Source organism: Tachypleus tridentatus, chromosome 7, assembly GCF_004210375.1.
Source record: "Tachypleus tridentatus isolate NWPU-2018 chromosome 7, ASM421037v1, whole genome shotgun sequence".
In the NCBI taxonomy this organism is placed as follows: Eukaryota; Metazoa; Arthropoda; class Merostomata; order Xiphosura; family Limulidae; genus Tachypleus; species Tachypleus tridentatus.
Genome location: NC_134831.1, coordinates 32,621,869 through 32,648,016, shown reverse-complemented (window position 1 = coordinate 32,648,016; position 26,148 = coordinate 32,621,869). Strand labels below are relative to the sequence as shown.

Here is a 26,148-nt window from a genome sequence, read left to right as displayed (position 1 = left end):
AATAGGATACCACAGTTTATCAGTCACAAGCAAGTAAAACAAACAGATATCTTACAACTGAGAAAATATTGACATTTTTCTATTAGAATATTTGAGATAATGAAATTATTTGAACACTATCAAAGTGTAGTATAAACTCTAGCAACAAATGTGGAATCAGAAAATAAGTAGGTCCCAGGATTTCACCTTTCATTCTTTTTATTTGTTTCTCAGTTACCCATTAGACAATATCTTCCCTTTCTTCATCTCCTCTTGAATGAACTATCAGAAACTGTTCATGATCTGTTATATTGTAAACCAACTGTTTTCAAGCTTGAGAACAGTACAAACAATCTTATTAAAAGGTCAAATGTCAGTAAAATATATATATTTATGGTTTCTGGTACAGAACTTCTATCCTTATTGAAACATCCCAACATCTATATTACCACAGTTGGATCCGTGGGGTTGTTGAATCATAACATTTACTAAACAGTATTGCCAATAGATATTTATCTTTACAATTGATTGTGATGTGATTTCAATAATGAATAAAATCCAAGAACCAGAGTCAATTCATCATTTCAAGTTTAACTTGCACTTTAGTTTTGTGTGAACTGTAGTAAGAGGTTTTAAATTGAGTAAGTTTTATTCCATTGCTACAGTTTGATATGCCTGTTATCAGAACCTTGGTGTAAAATATGCTGGATACATCATAAAAAGATGTAAAACATAACTTTATTAAATTCATTCAACAATACATTTTAAGTTTATCAATTAACACTGATAACATAATTTTGAATGCAGAAAAGTTAAAAGAAATGGATATTACCAGTTTTTATATTGAAATTAGAAGATGTTATAATAATTCGCTCTCACTACATGAGAAACAAATATATCACAGCCACCGTATTTACTCATGTTCACGTGTTAGGTCAGGTTTGTTCAGTATCTTAATGAGAATTTATACATGCATCTTAAAAATAACATAAAACAAGGATAATCATATAAAACACAGTATGCTAATTTATCAGCAGAATGCAAAAGAATAAACTGATAAATAACATAACATTACATAAGTGTGATGCAGTAATCATAACTCAAGTTTTTTCTCAGGAAAGTCCAATTGATGAATCTAGTAGTGTTAATTCTTTGTTCAGATGATAAACACACAGTTCATTAAGAAAAACAGTAAATTCTTATAGTTCTACATACTGGTATTATTAAATCTAGGTATGGTAATTTTTTGTTCAGATGGTGTGGACGAATGTCACCAAATAGAATCAGTTGATGCTTGAAGTTCTACTTATTACTGAGGTATTCTGACTCAGTGATGTCAAGAAAACCCACTTGTAGAGAAAAATATATATGTAAAAACGGCTTGTTTGGGTTGAGAATTTTTTATGTAGAGGAGCGAACAATGTTTCGACCTTCTTCGGTCATCGTCAGGTTCACAAAGAAAGAGGTAACTGACCGGAAGCTGACCACATGTTTGAAAGGGGTTGTGTAACTGAGTGTTGGAATGTAGAGGGCATGCTTAGATGCTTGAATATATAATTTTATATTATTTTTAATATAAGTATAAAGGTGTTCCTTTGTATTGGTTTTTAATTTAAAGTTAAAAAACAATCTTAGAAAAAGAGACATTAATTCCATTAAAAACCTAAAACAAGACAAAAACAAATATTCTAAAAGCAGATAAAGGAAACACTGTAGTCATAATGAACAGGAATGAATACATCCAAAAAATGAAGAACATCCTATCAAACACTAACAAAGTTAAACCAAGACATAAATCTTACAAAGACACACGAAATTCAACTGAAGAAAATACTACTAAAAGTTAAAAAAACCAACACAATTTCACAAACACTTCATTCCTACCTACACAAAACCAATTCATGCACACCACAAATATATGGCATCCCCACACCTCATAAACCAGATTGTTCATTGTGACCCTGGATGAATAGGAATCCCAGAGAATGTAGAGTCAAAGACAGAAACTACAAAAATGAGAAAACATAGGTGAAGAGAACTAAGAAAACACCATGCAGTATCAAAATTACATAATCACAAAATATCTGGAAATGATGGAGACAGATGATCCATAATTTAACAGACAGGTAAAAAATAGGTGGTTGAGAGTAAGATAATCATGTGGAAGATGAAAAAAATGGATAGATAGAGAAAGACAAACCACTTCCACAAGCATTGGGAGAAGGTTCAAGAAAGACATGAAAAGGCTACCAGATTAGGAAGGCCAGTTCAACAGGCAATGGAGTGAAGAAATCCTGAACATAAAGGTAAAAAAAGAAAAGAAACACTATCCTGTGAAATAAGTGATGTGAGCTTGAAGTAAGAGAAAGAGAGTGCAATTTGCATGGGAAGAGATAGTTGTGTTGTCAGGTGCACAGAAAGTGGAACGAAGATTAAGCCAGCCAGGTAGCACCACTAAGAGGATATGATAAAGAATGTCTTGAATGAAGGCCAGAATCCAAGAAAGGTGGGTAAACATGATGAAAAAAATAAGATCAGTCCTGGTAGAAATCAAACAAGACTAATGCTGTAACTGCAAAAAACAAAATTAAGACCAATCAGTAGTCATCTGTGACCTATTAGGAACATTTTGAAAACACAAATATGTCAAGTTTAGGTTTGGGTTAAGAATATTATCCAAAGGTTTTACATAGCCAATATTTACCACTAAGGGTACATTTTCACCCAACTACATTTCAAATCTATATTATTCAACACTAAGTGAACCAAGGTGGCTTACACCCAGCACCTGCATTACTGTTATACCTTTCTGTAATCACAAATTTGCATCTTCCCAATCTACAATTTTGTATTACAAATGTTTTGATTTCTCTTTATACCTAGTTCCACTGCCATGGGTCCATCTGTACCACATCTTGTTATAAAGTTATGATGTAACTTTTAACCATAAAACTTCCAAGAAAATTATAAAGTTTCATTTCCATAACATTCAAAAGATTCGTCATGAGAAATTTCTGGAAGCAGTTTGAAAGACTATGTAATCCAATGAATAATCCCAATGTCATCCTTTACTGTTTAAATCAGGTACAGATTACAACTGTATTATACATCTCTTTCAAAATCGTAAGTCAGGATACGAGTATGTTACAGCCAATAGCTAAAGACTGAATATATATATATATATATATATATATAGTTAATAGAAAAAGTACTGATAAGAAAGTGAAAATTATGTTGAAAAAACTGGTAACTATCAGAAGAACCAGAAGATGAAACACCATCACGACAGTAGTAGGGGCAGAGGAGGAGATCAAGTTACAGGTGACATTTGGCTTCCACTCAACAACTTCTGTATATAATATTGCAAAGAAAATTCTTTTCAAAGTACTGAGAGGCTTTTTATTGTCAATTGCCAAAATATATGGTCAATTCAATAAAACACGGATTGTAAACTGAATTACACACCAGGTGGAAAAGTGAAGTGGAAACATGCATAATACACAGAGGACATTTAAAAAAAATCACATATGGAAAAAGACAGAAAATTTTCACTTTTTAAAAACATAAATGTTTCACTGAATTTTCTTGCAAATTAGAAATTCCCCAAAGATAAATAAAAAATTGTGTACCATAACCTGAAATTATTACAAAAAAAAAATAAGTGAAAGAATATTTCCACAACAGCCTGATTCCCTGAAAACCACGGTCCTACCTGAACGCTTCACTCACCTCGAAACAGGAGAACTGTTTATATTACATGACTTGGGGCCAGGTGCCAATCGGCTACTCATATTCAGCACTAGGACATTGTTGCAAGTTCTCTACAACTCATCTGACTGGAGCTTTGACAGTACCTTCAACACTGCACCAACACTGTTTCATCAACTATTCACCATCCGTGCCACGTCGATGAACGTTGATGATGATGATGTCGCAAGTTTTGAAACATTAATTGCCAACAGTGACTTTCATTGAGTAGTAGGGGAGAGAGCACCAGATCTGGTGAACTATTTCAAGAACACCTGGATCAGTAGACCTTACTGACGACGTGCAGGTGGGCAGAGAAACCCACCCTTCCCGATTCGTCTCTGTAACGTGCGCGAAAGGACAGTCCGAGGCCTCGGACACACGAACAGTATAATAGAAGGGTGGCATCCAAGCCCCCAACCTCTTCGTATTGATTGAACATCTGAAAAAAAGAATACCAAATGAATCTAAATCTTCTGAAGCAAATTATTGCAGGGCATGAACTGCCAAGGAAGAAGGAAAAGTGCAAGACTGTAAATCAGAGAGTCCAACGTATGGTTAATAAATATCAAGAAAGGGATCTTATTCAATTCCTTCAAGGAATTAGCTACTGCTTTCAACTGTGAACAGATGTGGCAGCATGGCTGTATGATTTTGACTGTGAATAAATGTGGCTACATGGCTGTATGATACATGACTTTTTTTCTTAAACTGTAATGTTGATGTAAATACTCGGCTGGGTAATCATCCGCTGCCAACGAACTCAGCTCTCAAATTGTAGTTTTAAAAATATTCTGTTCATATGTGTAAAAGTTATTTTTACTGGTCTTGTTAAAGATTTAATGTTCCAGCGAGGAAAGATTTCTTTAACCCAGGCCAACGTGCTCAAATTGTGGATTTTATTTTCAAGCAGAAAAGATTTAGTAATAATACAGGAGAATCTTATGCATTTGGCATGTGAAAAAAAATGATTTCCCGATATATTTTTTAACATAATATGTATTTAGTTTCCCTTCTGCATGATTTACTCTACATCAGAATTACTGAAAAAAAAAACATAAGTTAAATTTATACTTTTTGAAAATAAATTTCTTTATTATGAACTGAGTCATTAGATAATCTGGAAGAGAAAACTGAAGTTTTTCAATTAATTTTATAAAATATGAAATTCTTTTGTGTGTCATACTTATATGTTTTTCCTTGTACTTTAAAATGATAACATTTAGTGATGAGTACAAATTAGCTTTCATAAATTGTTTGCTCTTTGGCTTGTGCCACAACCGCCTACCGTGTTGTACACAAAAATGAATTACACAATTTTATGGAGAGTCTATGTTAATAAATTTAGTTTTTAGTTCACTTTTATTTTTTGGCCAATCAGTTTTAACTTCTAAATTTTGAAAAGTAACATAACAAAGGTTGTAAGATATAACTTTTCTATATCATGTTCTATATTACTAACACAAACAGTAAGCTACTAAAATTTACATTAAGATGGAAACATGAGCTAAACATAATTATAAGTAAGAATTTGAAATTTGCATAGCTTACCATTTTGATTTACTGATATATCCTTAAATTATTTAGTCCAGCATGGTCAGATAGACAGGACACTTGAATCACAGTCTGAGGGTTGCAGATTTAAATTCCTGTCACATCAAACATGCTTACCTTTCAACTGTGGGTTCAACTGAACGTGCGAGTTCAAGAAGTCTTAATAGAAATGAAGCCAGTGTGTATTATATCAGGTTTATGACCTGATGAATTTGTGTGATAGGGTTGCTCCTGTAGTTTGTTATTAATATTATTTTCCAGTAAAGTGCACTTTAACATATTTTTATTAGTTGTCATTATACTTGGAGATATTTCACTTCCTGTATCAGCAAAATAATAGTGATGTTGATAATTTACTTTAACGTATTATTAGGGGGAATGTAATCCTGTTGATTAAGACAAATGGTAAACGAACAACTGAGCTTCATTTTCAGCTATATATAAAAAAAACCCTTGATGACATCAAGTGAGTGTTAATAATTAATTATCCAGATGAAAAAGATGTGTGAAGTTGGAGCAATAGAGAGGTGAGAAAGGTATATAGAAAATGATGAGACCAGTTCTGGCTAACAGCTTCAAGTGTCAGAGCTCAAGAAAAAAAGTCTGGTGTTGAGAGGAGTAGCAAAAGCTTCCATGAGAGACACAGCAAACCTTACAAACACCTAAAAAGGAGAAACCACCCTTTGGAAAGAATCTGGTCCAGCCAAGAGAGTTAATATGCCATAAGCATATGGCAAATATCAATGGGAATAAATCAAAAACAGCAAGTCCAACATGTGGAAACAAAGTCCTAATAGTTGATGTAAGAAATAACTACAGAATTTTCAGAGTAGATGTACAAATGATTCACAAGAAGAGATAAGAATTGAGAAAATGATGAAGAAACTGCATGTATCTCATAGATGTTGATGTGGAGGACTCTCTAGAAACAACATGCCAGAAGTTTTGTTGTTGTTTTTCAAATCAGAAATGTGGCTCACTCCAATAGAGGAGGTGTCTGGAAAGGTGGAGATCCAGTTATTAGAGGGGGTAAGAAAACAAAGGGATGATTAATGTGGTGTTGGCATTATCATGCCACCAGGATAAATCCTCAAGAAGAGAAAGGAGGAGATACACACACAGGACAACAAATGCTAAAGATTCCACTCGAGTTACATTGCCACTGAAGGAGGTAAGGAGGTACATGTGTATGAAGCACAAAGGAATAAGCAACTTGCAAGAAGCTAGTCTCCAAAAGAGAAATAACCTAGTATGCAGGCTGTGAACAAGAAGCACAAATCTGAGTAACCACATCTTCTATCACTCACAGGGAAAGCAGTCAAGATGGAGACTGACTGAGATGACAGTTGAGAAAAATGCACCAAACACTGGGTAGACACAACTTTCAAAGCTTGACTAGCCAGTCCAGTCTCTGGTAGAAAGAGGATGGAATTGAAAAAGGAATAAGCATAAGAAAGGATAAGTAAAAACCAACTGTCCATGCAATAATGGAACTGCAACTGAAAGACAATTTCAGTGGACAAAAAGAAGAAAATATCTGGAGTGGGAAATGCAATTAAAGTATGTGAAAAGACATCAACCTTGATCACTCACAGAATGGATGAAAAGAAACCCTCCATCTAGAACCACAGAACAACTATAAACCAGTTGAGAGACAAGTTGCTAACCAGACACTGGTGTTCTTGAGGAGCACAAAAAGGTGACAGTAATAATCTAGAGCAGGAATATACACTCTCTCAATCATTTTCCTGGCCAAGAGATCTGACTCTGCACTCTGAAGATGCTAAAGGTAAAGAAGGTATGTGAGAAGAGGAAAAGAGAAGGGAAAAGCTGTGGTTTATGATCTAAAGTGATGTCAGCTGAAAACAGTGACAAATTACTGATGAAGAAAGACAAGTGCTAACTGGTACAAAACATCACAGGGTAGTCACCTACAAGACAAGGAAAAATCCCAACATATGGAGTGATAGGGCAGATAGGAAATGATTGTGAAGCTGGAACTGGAGAGATGGTAAATGAGTAACTTCCAGGACTGAAAAAGAGGAAAAGGTTGAAAAGATAAGAAACCAAGGAAGACAACAAATAATTTATGCTAGACCACTTCAACCCAGAAAATGAGAAACAGCACCAAAGATGTTTGCTGCCCTGAAAATGATGCACACTTTTTTTTTGTATAAAAGTGTTCACAAGCAAGTCAACCACAGGTAAAAGTAAAAGAATTATACTTTTCAAATATGAGTTCTAAAACATGAATAATACACAAATAAAATGTGAAAGTAAAACCAAATGCAACTTAACCATGTCAAATTAATATGTACAAGGTGAGAAACAATACCCAAGCACTAGGACCCCAATTTCCACACCAAACATGAAGTTGCAATTCACTTGTCATTTGAGAAGTAATCTATTACTTACTTTCCTTCTAACATAGAGAGACTAACTGCAAAATCTGCTCTTTCTATTGGTTATCAGCATTCCATTAAAGCTTATAAAAGGCTATTGAGTCTGGCATCTCACAGTGGAGTTTGTTGGCAAGAGGGAGAGGAAGCGAACATATTTTTGATCTTGGCAAGTTTTTAATAGAAAATTGTATATAAGTGGGCTCCTTGAATTCTAAAGAACAAATAACTTTTATTTCCTTACTTATGCACATATACAGAAGAGACTGCAACTTCATCAGTGGAGGAAATCACCCACAAAACAGTGGGAAACTGCAGCAAAATTGTCTAGTCTTTTTGGTGGCCAAACATTAAGTAATGTAACAAGTTCACCCTTGTTAGCTCTATGTAATGTAGCAAAAACTGAATTAAGTTCTGTAATTAAAACTAGAGAAAAAAAAAAAGGAAAACTGAAAAGAAAAATTATTGAACTTACTAATTCGACTGAAAATAATGAAGAAGAAGCAGAAGTAGCAACTATTACTGAGGTAATAAATAAATAACACTTAACAAAATAAATGCAATAGGAGACATATCGAACACCTTGGATGTTGATAAAACAACTGATAACATTCAAAATTAAAATAAACATTGACACTATCACCCAAGCATTAGATGAACAAAACATACCACATACAAATATAAAACAGGTAATTTCTAAAAAACCACAAGCACCCACAAATCTTATACAAATAGACAATGATGACAGTTACAACACATTAAACCTCATCAATAATGGAATAATGCTATGGTTTCAAAGATATCAAGTAGAACAGCTAAAAACTCTGGCAATAGTAGTAACACAATGCTACAATTGCCAGAGATATGGACACATCTCTGCTGCATGCTTAGCGACACCGAGGTGCTGCGGTTGTGGTGGGGAACCCCATATCTCCCAGTGTAAAAGGGAAAAAGAAACACCCAAATGTTGTAACTGTGGACAAACCCACACAGCCAACTACAAAGGATGAGATAAATATAAACATATAAAACAACAAATATATCAGATAAAAACAGATTCACCAGAACAGAAACAATCAAGTACAAATACACAACAAAGACAGATATAACAACAAAATTGAACAAAACAACTAAAACCACGTATGCACAAAAGCTAACAGGAAACATATCTCAAAAACAGCAGGAACAGATTATTATTACTCAAGAAAACACCTTAACACAAACACAAAAACCACAAGAAATTAGCACCACACTCCAAGAAACAAATGCTGACACACCTGATAAAAGAAGTCTTATGACCACCATAATCATAAACATATGTAAAGAATTTATAACAAAGTACACAGAACCAAATCAAACTTCCAACTGTATCAATATGCTAGTCAGTATTTTGAAAAAAAACACATCACACCTCATATTCCATATATAATAACAATAGTTACCGGATACATGCTTACAAAATAACATTCACAGTTGTATATATCAACATCCAAGGTGCAATAGCTTCCAAGAAACACGAGATCGAAGACCTCATACAAGAAACTAACCCCCACATTATAATAATAAGTGAAACTCTAATATACAATAATAATAGATTTAAAATACCAAATTACACAATAATAAGGAAAGACAGAATAAACAATGATGATGAAAATAGAGGCATTATGCTGCTTTACAAAAGAGAATTATCAGTTATAGAAATTAAATTGAGCAGTAACAACAAACATGTTACAGTGGATATTCTGCAAAGAAACAAAACAAAAGTAACTGTAGCAGGAATATAGTGTTCACCTAATAAACAACTAGACATAGCATTACTCAATAACATCTTTTCCCACAACCAAAACTCTATAGTTATAGGCACGCAGTGCCTACAGATAGCAGCTAAGTAAACAATACCAAAACAACATAAAATAACAAATAATACATGGAAACGCAACACAGAAATAATCACCCTAATCAAAAAATGAAGACAATTAAGAAGACTGTATATGATAACAAGAGACAGAGAAACAAAAATGCAAATAAATAATATAAGAAATCATATCAGAACACAAATAAAACAACAAAAACAAGATAAATGGGACAACTTCTGCTCAAAACTAAATGATAAAACTGACCTGAAAAAATTCTGGACACACCTTAAAAGACTTGTCAATGATAATACAGTCACTAAGAAATATCCTGCACTTGAACAAAATAATACAATAGCATATACAAATAAAGAAAAAGCTGAAGCTTTTAAAGCTCAACTACAAAATACATTTAAAACTCACTCTAATCCAGATATTAATTCACATTTCTACAAAAGAATCACCATCCATATACTAAACAATAAAATACAATTTGAACCAATTTTCCCAATAAACATAACTGAGACACTCACAAGACCTGTCACAAACTATGAAAACACGATACTAACTAAAGAAATATCATTACAAGAACTACTCGAAGCAATAAAAATACAAAAAACAAATCTCCAGGTGAAGATGAAATACAAGCCATCCTTCTAAAAAAGGGCACTCCAAAATTGTTTGACCACCTAAGTTCACTTTTTAATCTATATTTGTCCTCAGGATACATCCCAGTTTCTTGGAAGCTTGCTAATATATTAATGTACCATAAAGAAGGAAAGCCAGCAAATAAACCTAATAGTTACCATCTAATCAGCCTGACCAGCTGTATAGGCAAAATTCTCGAAAGAATAATCAGTAATACTCTCTCCACACTTTTTGAGATAACATCAAAATCACCAAAAGAACAAACTTGATTTAGGAAATTTAGACAAACAACAGATCATTTAATTAGATTAACCAAAACTATAATAAACAGCTTCAATAATAAAGAATGTACTGTTGCTAGCTTCCTTGATATCGAGAAAGCATTCGACATTGTATGGCATGATGGTTTAAGGTTCTGAATGATTGTAATTATTTGCTGGCTGTCCAACTTTTTGGAAAATAGAAAGTGTAGAGTGAATGTTGAGGGTACCTTTCCTGAGTACTTTACTCCAGAGGCTGGTGTCCCTCAGGGAGGGGTAGTTAGCTTTATACTATTCATCATGTAAGTAAACGTTTAATTTACCATTGAAGGATCCAAATCATGGATTCTCTTCACAGTTTGCAGATGATGTGGCAGTCTGGAAAAGTATTGCAATACCAATAGTAGCAGCCACTAACATACAACTGCAACTAAATAGAATAAGCGAATATTGTCAAAAATAAAAATAAACACAGCAAAAACACAACTCGTAATCTTTACGAAATTGACAAAACAAAAAACAACAGCCAGAATTATATATGAATGGCACACTACTTCAGACTGCCTCATTGGCAAAATTTTTAGGTCTAACCTATGATTTTAAATTAACTTGGATCAATCATATTAAGGAAATTAAGAATAAAATCTAGTGAAGAACTAACTATGCTAGGAGTCTAACTGGTAAAAACAGTGGAGCATCTACAGATAACATACTAAAAATCTATAAAACATATATTAGACCTGTAATAGATTATGCAGCTCCAGCATGGATAACTGTAAGCAATAAAATAATTGAAACCAAACTACAAACAATCCAAAACACACTCCTTACAACAGCATATAGATAGAGTTCCAAGAACAACATCATCAAAATTCAAACATAAATATTCGAACATACCAAACATACTAGATAGACTCCTACATAGTACAATAATGTACTTTGATAAGAATTGGATGAAATATGAATTACTATGCGAATTAGATAGGTACCTCATACATGATGAAGTTAGTCCTAAACATCTCTCCCCAATAAATTTGTATTTTAAACAAAAAAATGAAAATAAATAAGTAAAAATAACATAAATTAATAAAAAATAATAATAATAAAAATAAAATTAAAAAATAAATAAATAAAGTTCCACCAACAAACTTGACATTATGCTGTTATGACAAAATAATAACTATAAATGTACCAAAATACATGGACATTGCCCTGAAAAGGACCAAAATAATATTCAGTCCAAATTATATTACTGTAAGACCAATATAAATACAGGGAGGAGGAAGTGGTCAAGAAGAACCTGACCCTCCAGGGAAAAACATATACCCAAACACCGAGACAGAGAGAGTGGAGGGGGTAGGTATTTAACCATTTCAAAATAATTTCAGCTGTTGAAACACAAAACTAACATGTTTAAAATTTAAACTTGTACCCACAAAAGTTCATCTAGATTACAGAAGAGATATAGAGAGTAAGTTGTAAAAACACATAAGCAATCATACCGAAAGATATTTCAACTAAATGTACATCACAATACAATAAAACTGAAGAGTTAACTTTTTGGTTCAGAGGAAAATAATGTAGTAATTTTGAGTACAAGTGCTTGAAAGTAGATACTGAGCATGGAGGATGCATCATCCTCCAAGTGAAGAAGGGCTATCATCATGTTGTTATGCTCCATTACAGTTCCTCCAAACAAGATTTTTAGGTGAAAATCAGCTCGAGCCTGGTAGCACACAAATGTCATCATCTCCAAAGCCATATTGTCCATATGAATGCCAATATTTTGGTAACCTGATCTAATAACTTATGTTGGAACTTCATCTAGATTTTGGTTTGTCTGTATAAATAGGTCTCTCTGAGTATTCTTTTTTTAGCATACCATTAAACACTTAAGAGAATGTATCAAAAAGTCTAAAATCAACAGCAAAAACATTTTATCTGTTGCTTGTTGTTAATATTCTGTTAGCTGTCTTACATCACAGTTTCATCCATTTATCTGTGTGCAAGAAGTTAAAGTTAACATCTGCAAACCTATATTTTATTCTGGTTCTCTCACATGAATTTTACTTAATACCTGTAACCTTTGGCCAATTTTCCCTTTGGACCAAGTATTTTTCCAATAGATATAGAGGCAAACATTTTTATATTTAAATTGCTTTTCACTTTTTGTTTTACATTGTTAAACAGTAAGCACAAGCAATCATTTGATTTCAAGAGAGAATTACCAACTCCAACAAAATCTGTCACAGTAACACTCATTTGTATGTATCATGGGCAACTTTCCATTGACTAATCCTTCTATTTTAGAAAAATGCTAATTCTCAAAACATTATATAAACCAATTTACCTTTTTCTTCATTCAGTCTTGATCCACTACTTTTTGGACAATCTCTACTCATGTGTCCCTCTTTGTTGCATTTGTAGCAAACTGCAATAATTTCCAATATTAAAAACCTAATTCAAAGCAATTTGAGCAATAACAAGCCTTTCCTAATACCTGATTTGTTTAATATTTCTATGAGTTTCTGCCTCTTCTCATATTGCTGGACTTGGTAGAAATTCTGTTTGACATCCATATTAGCAGAGCCAACAACACCAACTGCTAAAAATAAATAATCTGGCTTAAGAAACTCTGCTGCTAGTCGCTGTATTTCTTCAGGGAATGTAGTGCTAAACATGAGAGTCTGATGCTTCAATTTTACTGTCATGGAAGGATCGTTCACCATTTTTTTCACAGAAGGCATAAAACCCATGTCTAACATTCTGTCAGCTTCATCTAAAATCAGATAACGGACTTGAGAAAAAGCCTCCTGTCAAAATAATAGAATAACTGTTAACTGAAAGAAGTAAATAACTAACCTTGTCAGCTTGGTACCTTTTTATTATTACTACTACTACTACAGGGAGCAAAATAACATTAAGCTTTGAAAAACTTAATATATCTCCTCAAACTTTCCTCCAAAATATCTTATATGATGAGATATTAAAAGTTCTTTTGATCTTTTACAACCATTTGTTTCAGATAGAGTAAGCAAAAAACTGAAACTTTTGCCCATAATTTGATTTTATTCCATTCTAATATCTATCAAAATGGTAGAGACTATTAAATTTTCAGCATATGTGAATACAGTTAGGTACAGACTATTAAATTTCACTGCACAACAATTTTTTGAAAAGTTTTGCTTCCTGAAAAGTTTTTGCTGATTGTGACAGGTACCTGTTTGGTATGCACATATATAGTTTTGGTTTTGCTTCATCACGTAGGAACTCTGAGAAATAGACAGTTTACCGGCAATAACGTATTTAACTGCATTTATGTTTTTAATATGCTATTAAGTTCAACATAATTAAAAGTGTTTTGCTCCTGATTTTTGTTTGTATTCAATGTCTGGTGCGTCACGTTGCAGTATTCGACAGTAGTCAGCAAGCATTGACAGATTCCACTTGCCCTGATATCGTTTTTCCATTGTAGCAATGTCCTGGTGAAATTGAAGATTTTGATGAAACAGTACATAATGGGCAAATTTGGATGTGATTTTCATGATCAGCAGCCAAAAATCTATAAAGAACACTCAACAGTGTTCAAGAAGCAAAAACTTTGTTGTGCAGTGTTTTCAGCATATGTGAATACAGTTATTCAGTGTATAAAACTGAGTAATAAATCTATAGATTTTGCTTTCAACTGAGGCTTATTTTAAGTTCAAACAGATTGGAATCAGTGAATTATTGAAGTTGATGTAAAAAAAGTAAAATTTAAGTAGCTGCATGTTTTACCTAAGATTCTCAATTTTCTGAAATTTACAAAATCATAAATATATTGTCTGAAACCTGAGATTTTCCTTCTTTTAACCTCCCTTTCTTGCACAACTTCATCACACTGTAAAGTTGTGAAACACAGCATATTTTGAGGCATTTGGTAGCTACATTCAACTTTGATACTAATGCTTTTCTATTATTTATAAGCCCCTCACTAGCTTTCCCCACATCTGTTTTGGTACTTTATTAACAAGAACAAGTTTTGGTTTATGGTTATCAACTTTATTAATTCCAGGGTCATATTTTGCTCTGAGGTAAAGGAAAGTGTTACATTTCTTGAACACATACATAAATTAGTTTAAGGACAGTATGCAAGTTTTCTGTACACAGTGGGAAAAACACTAACTATTTATATTAGTTTTAATATTTTAATTTACCATTGCTCCATCTCTAATAATGTGCCCTATTATGGTCTATGTACAAAAACTATCAGATGAACAGTTAAGTAGGTCAATGCATAATAGCATAGCAAATCATTATCTAGAAGTTTATATTGTGCAATAAATAATTAACTGACCAAAAATTCAAGTTGACACTAAACTGTCCCACAAGTCCCATGCAAGTGCATGTTACAGTCAGTAACTAATGAGTTACCATTTTCCATTAATATAAGGTCAAAGGTTTTGTTATACCAATCACCACATTTTAAAGGGTTATTAAAAAAATCTTGGTCAACACAATGTAGGGATAACCATAAAAAAAATTATTATACAATGTTAAACATAAGTAACCCCAAAATAAATTACTGTGACACATACAAAAATTAAATGTTTTTAGTAATCTTAGAAATTTATATTTTTGTGAATTATATCCATAAGACTAACATTTTCTGAGACAAAAATATTAAATATCTTTGGAACACACTAATGAGAGTTTTTAAACATAACATTATAGAAAAAGTTATTCAAGATAATTAAACACACCTTTCCATGTTCAACAAAATCCAACAATCAGCCAAGTGTGGCAACAAGGATATGGCATCCTTGTTGCCACTTTTTTAAAAATTAAAAAAAATATATATATATATATAAAACCTAAAAAATTAAAAACACAGATGTACACATATATATTTGAAAACCAAAATATCACAAATTACTATATCTATACCATAGAATTTGGTATATTTTGGTCTTAAAAAATATGAAGTTGACCAAATTAGAGACTCAACTAACCAGCTTGAAGTTTTGTATCAAAAGAATGAGATGAGGCTGTAATACTTGAATATGGCTCAGAGAGCCACTAAGAACATTCTGAACTTTTGACTGGTTATTCACATGTCAGACACAAGTATGTATGGGAGTGTTTCCAAAAATGGAAAGAGGTGGGTAGGGTCACTGTGTTTGAATCAGTACATTAGCAATACCTCATTAAACAGAAAAAATAGATGGTTCTTATTTTATGTTACAGCTTATTAATATCAGTAGTTTCAAGTATAACCTAAAGTTTGATACCAAATTTATTGATATAAAGTAGGTATAAATTAATAGTTCAATGAAAGTTTGAATGTGAAGCAAAAAAGGTAAAGATATGGCCTTTGACCCTCGTGGAGATGGTAAACCAGCAGCTGGACTTTTTTTTTTTTAATCAGTACATCCCCAGTATTTTCAGAACAAACTGTCAAAGGAAAGAAATTTTCATTTTTGAAAGCAATTTAAAAATATTTGTCAAACACTGAATATTTCTATCAGTTTCTATGAACATATTTTAATATTAAATGTCATATTTCAACTGTATAACTTTGGACTACTTGCTTTACAGAGCAGAAGGAAGTTAAAATCATTTTGATTTACATACCGTCTTTCCAGAACCCGTCTGAACACAAGCCATCGAGTCATGTTTTGCTTTAATGATGAGCATAGCGTATTTCTGCACTGGTGTTGGTTTACTGTATGTTTATTTATGTTTTTCGTGATGGTTTCTCGAAAACCCACATCTTCAAAGTTGTTAACTGGCCTAGGAGCATTACTACCACTCAGTTTCACAGGAATCTCTTCATATCTAGTAAAATTAATTCTCCGTGGTACACCATCAAATAACTCATTCTCATTTTCTGTGGGCCCGGGTGGAATATAAGGTGCTTCTCTTGGTTTTCTTATAATTTGACATTTTAGTTTGTTTTCCAATCTAAAGAATGCTTTTCACATAATCAATCACACATTTCCATACAAACTAAACTTTTGTAGTTTCAATGACACACACAAGAGCTTCAATATGCTGATTAACTAATTAAACATCAGATAAATATAATAACTATATAAACCACATATACCTCAAAGTTTCAGCAAATATGCTATGATGCATTAGAAAAATTTACTCATAGATTTGTATACAAGTGTACACACATGCAGTGAGCTTTAGGCTGATGTTCGTTTTGGTTGATTAGAAACAAAAATATAGTGAGGTTTGAATTATGTGCTGCCCAATGGTCCTCGCATTTTATATTACTATCAAATAGATCAAGAAATAAATATGTTTAAACTTTCTAGAATGGCAGGGCAACTGTCTGTTGTGGAGACACAAGTGTAGAGGATGATGTTTTGAAAGGCAGAAGACTTGAAACATTGTCCCCTACACTTGTTTCTCCACAACAGGCAGTTGCCATCCATTCTACAAAGTTTCATCATGAATACTCTGCCTACACAATCTATCAAAGAAGAAATAAATAATTTTATAATATTCTATGTATTACATACATACCTGAAATATGAAAAGTTGTTCATATCTAATGAATTCATATGAAGTTAGGCAACAATACCTGACCAAGTAAGAAAAGTCAAGTATAAACAAAGATACATTTCAGGCAGTATCAACAATCAACTGTTTATCTATAAACCAATGCCTCTATAGCAGAGAAAACTGAGAAAATTTAGCTTTATTAGACTGAAAACAAATTCCACAAAATAAATTAACAAGAAATTTACAAACTAGAATTCCAAAGCGGATGAAGAGAAACACATGCAAGTAGGCTGCAGCTAATTTACTATCTTCAATTATAACCAAGCATTGAACTAGCTTTAGTCTTTAGTTCTACGAATTACAAGAATCAACATAATTCACTCAATTAAGACAGATGTACTTGCTTGTACGTGTGTACATTATTTGAAAAATAATAAAAATATTAAAGAAATCTGTACAAAACATGTCTTTGACCTAAAAGTCAGCATTCTGGTTCATGATACCAATCTGCTGGTGTTGAAACTGCCTGAGCCAAACACACACACAATGAAAAAAGTGATTTTAAATCTATATTACCAGAAATTAAACATCTTACACTCAAGTTCCATACAAGTAGCTTGTACTGTTGCTTTCAGTCAAATTACATTGTTAGGAATTGGATGCCAAGTGATTAGTATTAAAGAAAGTTATGCCTGAAAATTTCACTTAATATATTAATTGATAACTTATTGGTTATGTTAAGAAACTTGATGGATGCTACTAAAAGTTTAGTTGAGGAAACATTATCTGGTCAGACTGAAGAATTTATAATTTTAACAGCAAAACTTTCAATTATATCTTTGGTAATCTTGATGTAGCCAAGTATCTTAAATGTACTGAATTAAAGCATTGTTTGTGTTTTAAATCTCAAGTCTCAGAGACAGTTCTTTATTCTAACTATACACTTTCAGCTAGTGACTTGGGTACACCACCTATGATTAAACCTGGATTTTAAAAAGATCAATAGATAACTGTATTCAAATTGAACTATAGTTAATTATGAAAACTTCTTTCTCACCTACAAATACATGGAAACCACAAACTAGGGATATCACAAACCTGACGGATGCTTCCTCCACGATCAATTTTAATCAACACAGTCTTAAAAATAGGCATCACAAACAATGTAATACATTTTTCTGCAACTGAGGCCAACAGTAACATTAGCATGTTTTAACATGAAAAACAACATTAAAGACCTAACAAAAGCCCATTGATCACATGCTCAAAAGGTGCCTCAGACAGCAGACAACAATTACGGAAAGTTTAGTTCTTATATGCTTTCAGAAAAAAACAACTTATGTTTGAGCTAATACAGTATGTTCAGTATGATTTACATTTTATAAATTGTACCATGTAGCTACATGTACACACAAAAGTTTATAAGAGAACAGTTTTGGAAAAATAAACTGAGGATAAACATGGGTGAGTTTTCAGTAAACATTTCACTGAAATATATATATTAGCTGGAGTTTTGAAAGCTACCTAGCCCTCTTCCCCCAAAGCTATGGGTTTATGCATATTTTTAGATGCCCATTGAGCCATTCTGGACAATTTTCAGTACGAAATAAACTTTGCAAACAAAAATCAGAAATCACTTACAACTTGTCATTTTACCACATGAATCAATCTGACAATCACATGAACTTAGTAAAGTATTTGAAACTGTAATACTTATACCTCATACACATATCCAATTAGTTTTGTAAGACCTCTAGTTACACATGTCTTAATTAACTAGCTATGATTTGTCTTGCAAAATAAAAAGTTTATTTCACATTAAATTTGAATAAAGTTTTGTAATCATATGCAAAAGATATTTAATATATGTTTAAATATTGTATTAAATGCAACTTTATGATATATGTGCTGCTATCCAGTCAACAGCTTTGTTTTTATTCCTTGAGAAGCACAACCTAATACTGAAGTATTAGGTCACATGTATACACAAGTAACACATACAAAGTTTATTTCAGTACTGCTGCATTTATTTATATGCTTTTGGTTTCAAATAACTCATCTCCACTGTCCCCATCAGAATCTAATGCTGTATATTATTTTCCCAAATTTAAAGTTTAAGTCAAAATAACTTAGGAAGAAAGGATATGTTTAGATTTAAGCACAAAGCTACATGATGGACTATCTGTGCTCTGCCCACTGTGGGTATCAAAACCTGATTTCTAGCATTATAAGGCATGTAGATGTATCACTGCCCCACTGAGGGAGCAGAAAACATCAGTCTGTGCCAAGATAAAATTTAGAGAAAGTTATAATATTCATTTTTTTTAAATACATGCCATGGATATCCAGACCTGGTTTGTTGAACAAACCAAGTAACATATGCACAAGAAACCTCATGTTACCAGTCACTTTTGCCACAAAATCATAAATTAAGAATACAAAATTACAAAAGTTTAAAATATACTCCCTTTTCAACTGGTAGGAAACCAGATTAATGTAGCACACATTTAACTTTCAATCAAAACCTTAAGTTAAATATTTTCATGAACTTTATAAACCAGTGAAAGGGCCATTACTATTACGAGTGTCATATATATATTCATAAATAAACATATAAAAATATTGGAGCCTTTGAAGAAACACTTGTGGTTACTGGGTTGAGATAATGACCTATTTTTAATTAGAAATATGAAAGGGGGAAGGGGTGCATTAAATACCTGATGACAGAAGTTATTCCAACATTAATTGTTGACATGGCATTCTATAAACTAGATCAATAAGATTAACTGGTTGAGTCTACACAGTATTTGAGAAACAAATGTGTTTATTATTAGTGCCTTATCTTTTCTACACACTATGAAACCAATTTATGCAAAATTGCTATTTACAATACCCATCTTAAGTGATTTGTATTTGCAATATGTTTATCATCACAGCTTTCAAAAATTTAAGACATGTTACAAAGATAGCAGATTGCTAATTTTGTAATAAAAACTAATTCTTAGTAAGTCATGTATATAACGACTTGCCTAGTACAGCCAATCACGTGATTATTTACCAACTGATCTATAATGCACTTAAGTATTGCTAGCAAAACAATCCACAGGTATACTGAAGAAATAAAAATGTCATGTCAAATGTGAAGTGTGAATTATAAAAGTTAAAACAGTTGAACTATCATTTGTATCAAGTGATATTGATAATAAAGCCCGATGGACCTCTTTTGACAGTTTCACTGTCATCTAGAAGATAATCAAGTTAAACTCCTTTACCACAGTATTTCTTGTACCTTTAACTAAAACACACATTACAATGTGTGGATCAGTAATGAAAGTCAAGGTGAATTGTCTGTGGCATACTTATAGTAAAGTTGATTGAGCAAGGCAGTCAGTAATGTGAACAGTAACACTAAAGTCTTAGGTATTCAGCCCCCAATTTTGATCTAATAAATGGAAAGACTTTTTAGCCATACAAGACCTTCTCAGGTTCAATTCATTAAAATACAAAATCTAATTCACCCAATATTTAAAATATGGACACCATATTCTTCATTTTGTTAGCCTGGAGCATCATAAATGTCATTGCTTCATTACTATCCACTATTTTCTTAACACTTTATTTAAATGTTAAAGATAATGCACTTAAGTTTACTCATTTCAAGTTTTGGCACATGCCTTAATATGAAATAACCACTTTCATAGTGTTAAATTAGATGAAATGTGGAAACTTGACATGCATGACAGTGTTTGATACCTCAATACAAAGTGACTTCTAATTTCCAGACAAGTGAATTTAATACAGTAGAATCAAAGTCAATGGTTAAATATTTGTTCTTTTACAACAAGAATGTCACACCAATTCCATCATTACTCTTCATCACACTAAAGGCTCTTAACTAAAATGAATCTGAAATGAAACTTTTGATCAAGACACCGACAACCTCACCCTCTTTACAATATTTTCATTGGTTTCTAGGCATTTGACTACTATAATTCATGTGTTAAGATCTAGAAATTTTTATATCTCAGTGATTGGTTGGTTGATTTAGTGTTTTATGGCATAAAGCAGCTAGGCTATCTGCGACAAACGTCCGGTAAAAAGGAAAAATTAAAGTAAATGTAGTAAAATCCATAAAAGGAAATGAAGGTAAAACAAAATAGAGTTAAAACATAAATAGCATAAAACCAACGTATACATCTAGTTAAGAGAAAAACTACAGTAAGAAAAGTCGTAAAGAGCTTTCTGTAGCAAAATGGTAATTATCATAACCTGCCAGGAAGACTAACAGGTAAGTACAAAAACCACCGTCAGTCACCTGAAGTTGGCCTTTCCAGTCCTGGTGTCGAGTTATTTAATGTTACGGCCATTTTCTAATTTCAAATTGAACTAGAGAGATTGTGACTCTTAAAAGGGAACCACATTAAAAAGGTTTAATGTATAAATTAAAAAACTTAAATGACATTAAAAAGATTAATGGCCTTTAAAAAACTAAAAACTTTACCAAGGTGGACAGTGTCACCATCACCAATAACACTGTCCAATATCATGAACAAACCTTAGGACAGAACATGTTTAAAATGGTGCCGTCGTTGAGAGTCGTAACAACGGCTGGAAAGTGAAATGTGGCTTACTGCAATCTGAGTGTTACACAAACTACACATCGGTGCGTCAGTTCCAGATAAAAGAAAACGATGAGTTAAAAAACTGTGACCAATGCGTTGTCTAGTCAGCACAACTTCCTCCTTCCGAACCTTACAGAAGCAAGACGGCCAAAGTCCAACATAGGGTTTTATTTGGAAAAGCTTGTTCTCTCATTGTTCACTTCAAGTCGACTGCCAGCTGGCACAGAGCCCAGTCTTGAATACAGGACCATAGTCCATGTATAAAATAGGCACAGTGGTGATAGTGCCAGAGCAGATAGATTTAGCTGCAGTGTCGGCGAGCTCTTGCTGATATTCAAAACTGACTGGCCCATTTCTCTTTAACATCTACTTCTATCCAGTTTTTCTAGATACCGGGCCACGTTGGGCCAGTAGAAAACTAAGCACATCAGTATAAATAGTGCAGTTTGAGTACTGCCTCAAATACACAGATAAGATTTACTGAAAAATAGGTAGAAGTTTGGTTAAAAACAATGAACATAACATTCTCACAACTTTAAGACAAATAATTTCTTCTCTTTATAATAGTAAAAAATATTCTGTACATTGTCTTTTTTATTTTCTATCAAAATAAGATTCATAACTTCTTGTTCTTGTGCCCAGAGATTTATTCTGTCCTATAAAATGTTTTTTTGTTTCTAATTAAATGAAAAATGTATTTACATCAGGCATAAAGTTTTTTGATATATCAGTGTGTGTTTTTAGAACTTAATAAAACTATACTATACATAGCTTAATCTATTATAAATCTAATCAAATGCATTATTAAAGTACAAAATCTGGTGACTGGTTTTGAAGAGTATCTGGTATTTACCTTCAGATCTTTATTTTTAGGAAACTTCTAGATAGACTTTGGCAAAGTTTAAAACTTACTTGTTCTTGTGGCACGTAAATGTATGGACACTGTTTTCTCTGTTGGACTTAATTGACCATAGATATTTGATTTGGTGTTATTATCAACCTGTTCACTCACCTCTTAAACAAAATAAAAAACTTTGCCTTATTCAAATTTTGATTGCATTTTGAAATATTACCAATGTTCCAAATTTGTGAAGTTTCTCTGCTTCCAACAATACCAAGATACTTCGCTCTTCTTAGTTTATGTTCAATAATCATACCACTGATGATGTGATTTTCATGCTTGATCTGTAGTTACACAGACTTTGGAATGTCAGGGATCAACCAAGAAATTAAAGATATGATGACAAATACAAGACACTAAAAAAAAAGTAAAAACATAAGTTTCACTGGAGCAGTTTTTAAAACATAATCCTTTTACATAACACTGTTTAACCAGTACAGATTATAAAACTTTATGAACAAAGATTAAACTGTGAATATATCTTAAATTACTATTGAGCACATACAGTCATTCAGAACAGTATCACTGCTACACAATTAGAAAAACATTATACTGGATGAACAGAAGCCACAAAAAAATCTAACACTTTTAGAATTGGGGAATAAAAAAAGGATAGTTTTATAACAAAAATGGTTAATCTATCCATTTTGTGAAGGATAACTTAGTAAATGTTACTGAAGCTTTTAAAAACATTCTAGGATTGTCCTGGCTGTATTAAAATGTATTACCCATTATAGCCTATTTAAGTTGTTTCATTAAAAACACTGAACACAGTTATAAAGTTTATACATTTTCAGTCGCAGTAAATATTAAACGGTTTCCAACTCCCTTGAAGTTAATTTAATTCAGCATTTCTCAACTGGTTCTGTGGGTTTATGTACACTGAAACATATGTTTAGCTTCCTCAAAAAAGATGATTTAATAAAAGCTATTCACACTTTATATTTGTTTTGAAAACTTTGGTTAAATAAAGTCTCATGTTAGTTCTACAATTAGCATTTAAAAATATTTTATCTTTTGAAGAAAGAAGGTTATATTTTATGTCCTAAAGTGAAAGCTACTGTAAATTGATTTATTTTAATATAAACTAAAAATGAACTGTAAATGTTATTAAGTTTAATCAAAAATAAGATCTATAATTTGAAAAACTGTTTCCAATCACAAAAAGAAAAACGAAAACCAAGCAAGTTGTAGCAAGCTGCCAATAGATCGACTTATATTCGTATTTGCTGTTTGCTGTTGGGGGTTCTCTATAGTCTTGGTACCTAAATGAAGAAACCATGAAATAAAATGACCTTAAAATAGAAGCCAGCACTTTAAACAACTTATTTTATTGTGGACGTTTTGCATTTTATAAAATTTCAACTTTACCTTAAAACTGTTATCTGTACTCAGTCAAATTTTTAAAAAAATTTAACTTTCTAACATAAACAACTAAGTACATTTTGTGCTTTTATATGAACAGCAATATGCAAGTTTGTTAGCTATATCTAATTGTTAGTAATTAATTCTATAGTTTCCTTCCAAAACAGTTCCTTTGAAATCCTAATGGGTGAGAAGATTTTGTTGGAATTTTGTGGCTCTGATGTCTGGGAAATTTTAATAGATTTGTACCAGCAAAAAAGAAATAACATCATCAAAGGGTTCACTCTTCAAGTTCTGTTGTGTTTTATTTAAACAATATTTGTGTATCAATCCTGAAATACAGTCATTAAAATAGTAGTTGTAGTTGATTCAAATGTTGCTGAAGATGAAGTCAGTAAAGTTCTCTGTCTTGAAGATGTATAACTTTTTTACTGCACATAAAACACAATCTAGAAACAATCTTTCCATCTTCCTTAAAGAAAAATACATTAAAGTTTTGTTCATATGTTACTTCTGTTAGAATAAAAAAATGAAACCAATGGTGAATACTATGAAATCTCTTGTGATTATTTTTTATGTTTATAGAAGGATAATAAAATTTCTGTTTAGTACTATGAATAATTATGCAATATTAAATAAATATTGCAATATTAAATAATATTGCATAATGCACTTGAATAGAATTCTAAAACTACTGTAATTTCTAACTAACCTACAATTAGGTTTATAAAAAAACAAAAATCAAATTCTTTACTCCTTAAAGCAACATTTTTTGTTTCAACCCATCAGGCTAGCTTTATGAAGTGTTGACTTTGGCTGCCGAAACAAAAAGAAACTTTCCCGATTTATGCATAGAATACACTCTTTTTATTAGTTGTACAAATACAACCAATTGTCTAACAGCAATATAAAAGAGAGTTACACATATTTCTTGAAAAACACAAGATAATAGAAGGGTTTGTCATTTGGGTTGAAATTTTATATTCTGGGTTGTCATTATCTACTATATATGTTTCTAATTGGTTGAACAATCTGAAGCCCTCACAAGAGAAGATAATAAAAAACTTATAAATGAAAAGTCAGAGCATCACCAAATTGTGCAGAGAAGTACAGACTGAGAACATATTTAAATATTCATTTTCTAAGTTATAAAGTATCTTTTCATACCAAGTTTAATATGTATTGATTAATATAAAGTAGTTTAATTAACCCTTTACTGATCCACCCATATATCTACACATGCAAGATATCATCTACAGCATTATATTTGCACTTGCCAAACATCATTTCCACCCATACATTTAACATGAGAGACATCATCTGTACCCATCTATCTATGCATGCTAGGCATCATTGCCATCCACTTACACATACCAAATATATCATGTTGCATTCAGTTGCCTTGCATCTGGTTCATTGTGGTCAAAGTGTTGTTGCAGTGATGGAAAATGCTTTCATGGATGATAACTTTGAAACTAACTCAATAAAATGGTTGTACCTTGCACAATTTGATATCCCATGTCAATAGGGTTAAAGTCTGAATCTATGTAAAATGGTTGTAACTTGTGCAGTTTCATATCCCATGTCAGTAGGATTAATGTTTGAATCTATGTAAATTTTGGCTGTGATTTGTGCACTTTGAAATCCCATGTCAGTAGGGTTAAAGAGACACCACACTGATGTGAAATGTGAGTAGGGTTAAACAGACACCACACTGATGTGCTATGTGAGTAGGGTTAAACAGACACCACACTGATATCTCATGTCAGTAGGGTTAAAGAGACACTACATTGTTTTCTATACTCTGTTACTTTGAAACAATAAAGCAAAAATTAACACCTACTTGCAGTATTCCACACTGGTGTAGGTTTCAGAAACGATATTCATATCAACAGAAAAGTCACTGATATTGAAATCTGACAGAGTCAAGTTCAGAAATCCATTCAGTGACCCATCTGGTGAAATGAAAACTGAATAGAATATTTCATCAACAAAACTTGAAGTAAAGGCGATGATCAATGCCTAAAAAGTAATAATATAAAATTAACAGTTCAGAAAATAACATACTTTAACCTTAAATAATATTCTGTAATAATATTTAGTTTGATAGTGTAAGAGCAAACCTTATTAAGTGTTTCACACCATTAAGTAGATTTAACAATTTAGAAAAAAATATTCACATATGTAAACGTCACAGTACACAGTTAACTGGGTTTGACATTGTGGATAATAATAAAATTCACTGTGTTAAATGTCTATTACATCACTAACCATGCTTGATAAAACAGAAAATAATAGCATTTTTATCTTAAGGAGAGGAAATCT

The 26,148-nt window shown here is 32.2% G+C and overlaps 1 long non-coding RNA gene across 2 annotated transcripts; it reads right to left on the bottom strand.

Annotated features, from left to right (window-relative positions):
• Positions 1 to 705: 705 nt before the first annotated feature.
• Positions 706 to 25,758, bottom strand: LOC143255384 (uncharacterized). Of its 2 annotated transcripts, none has more exons than XR_013030582.1 (2): positions 25,667 to 25,758; positions 706 to 22,814 (listed from the first exon to the last, which is right to left on the bottom strand). It is a non-coding gene; the product is annotated as an uncharacterized LOC143255384 (long non-coding RNA). The 2 variants fall into 2 exon arrangements; XR_013030581.1 differs by having other exon boundaries at positions 706 to 23,723; positions 25,667 to 25,744.
• Between the last annotated feature and the right edge of the window lie 390 nt (positions 25,759 to 26,148).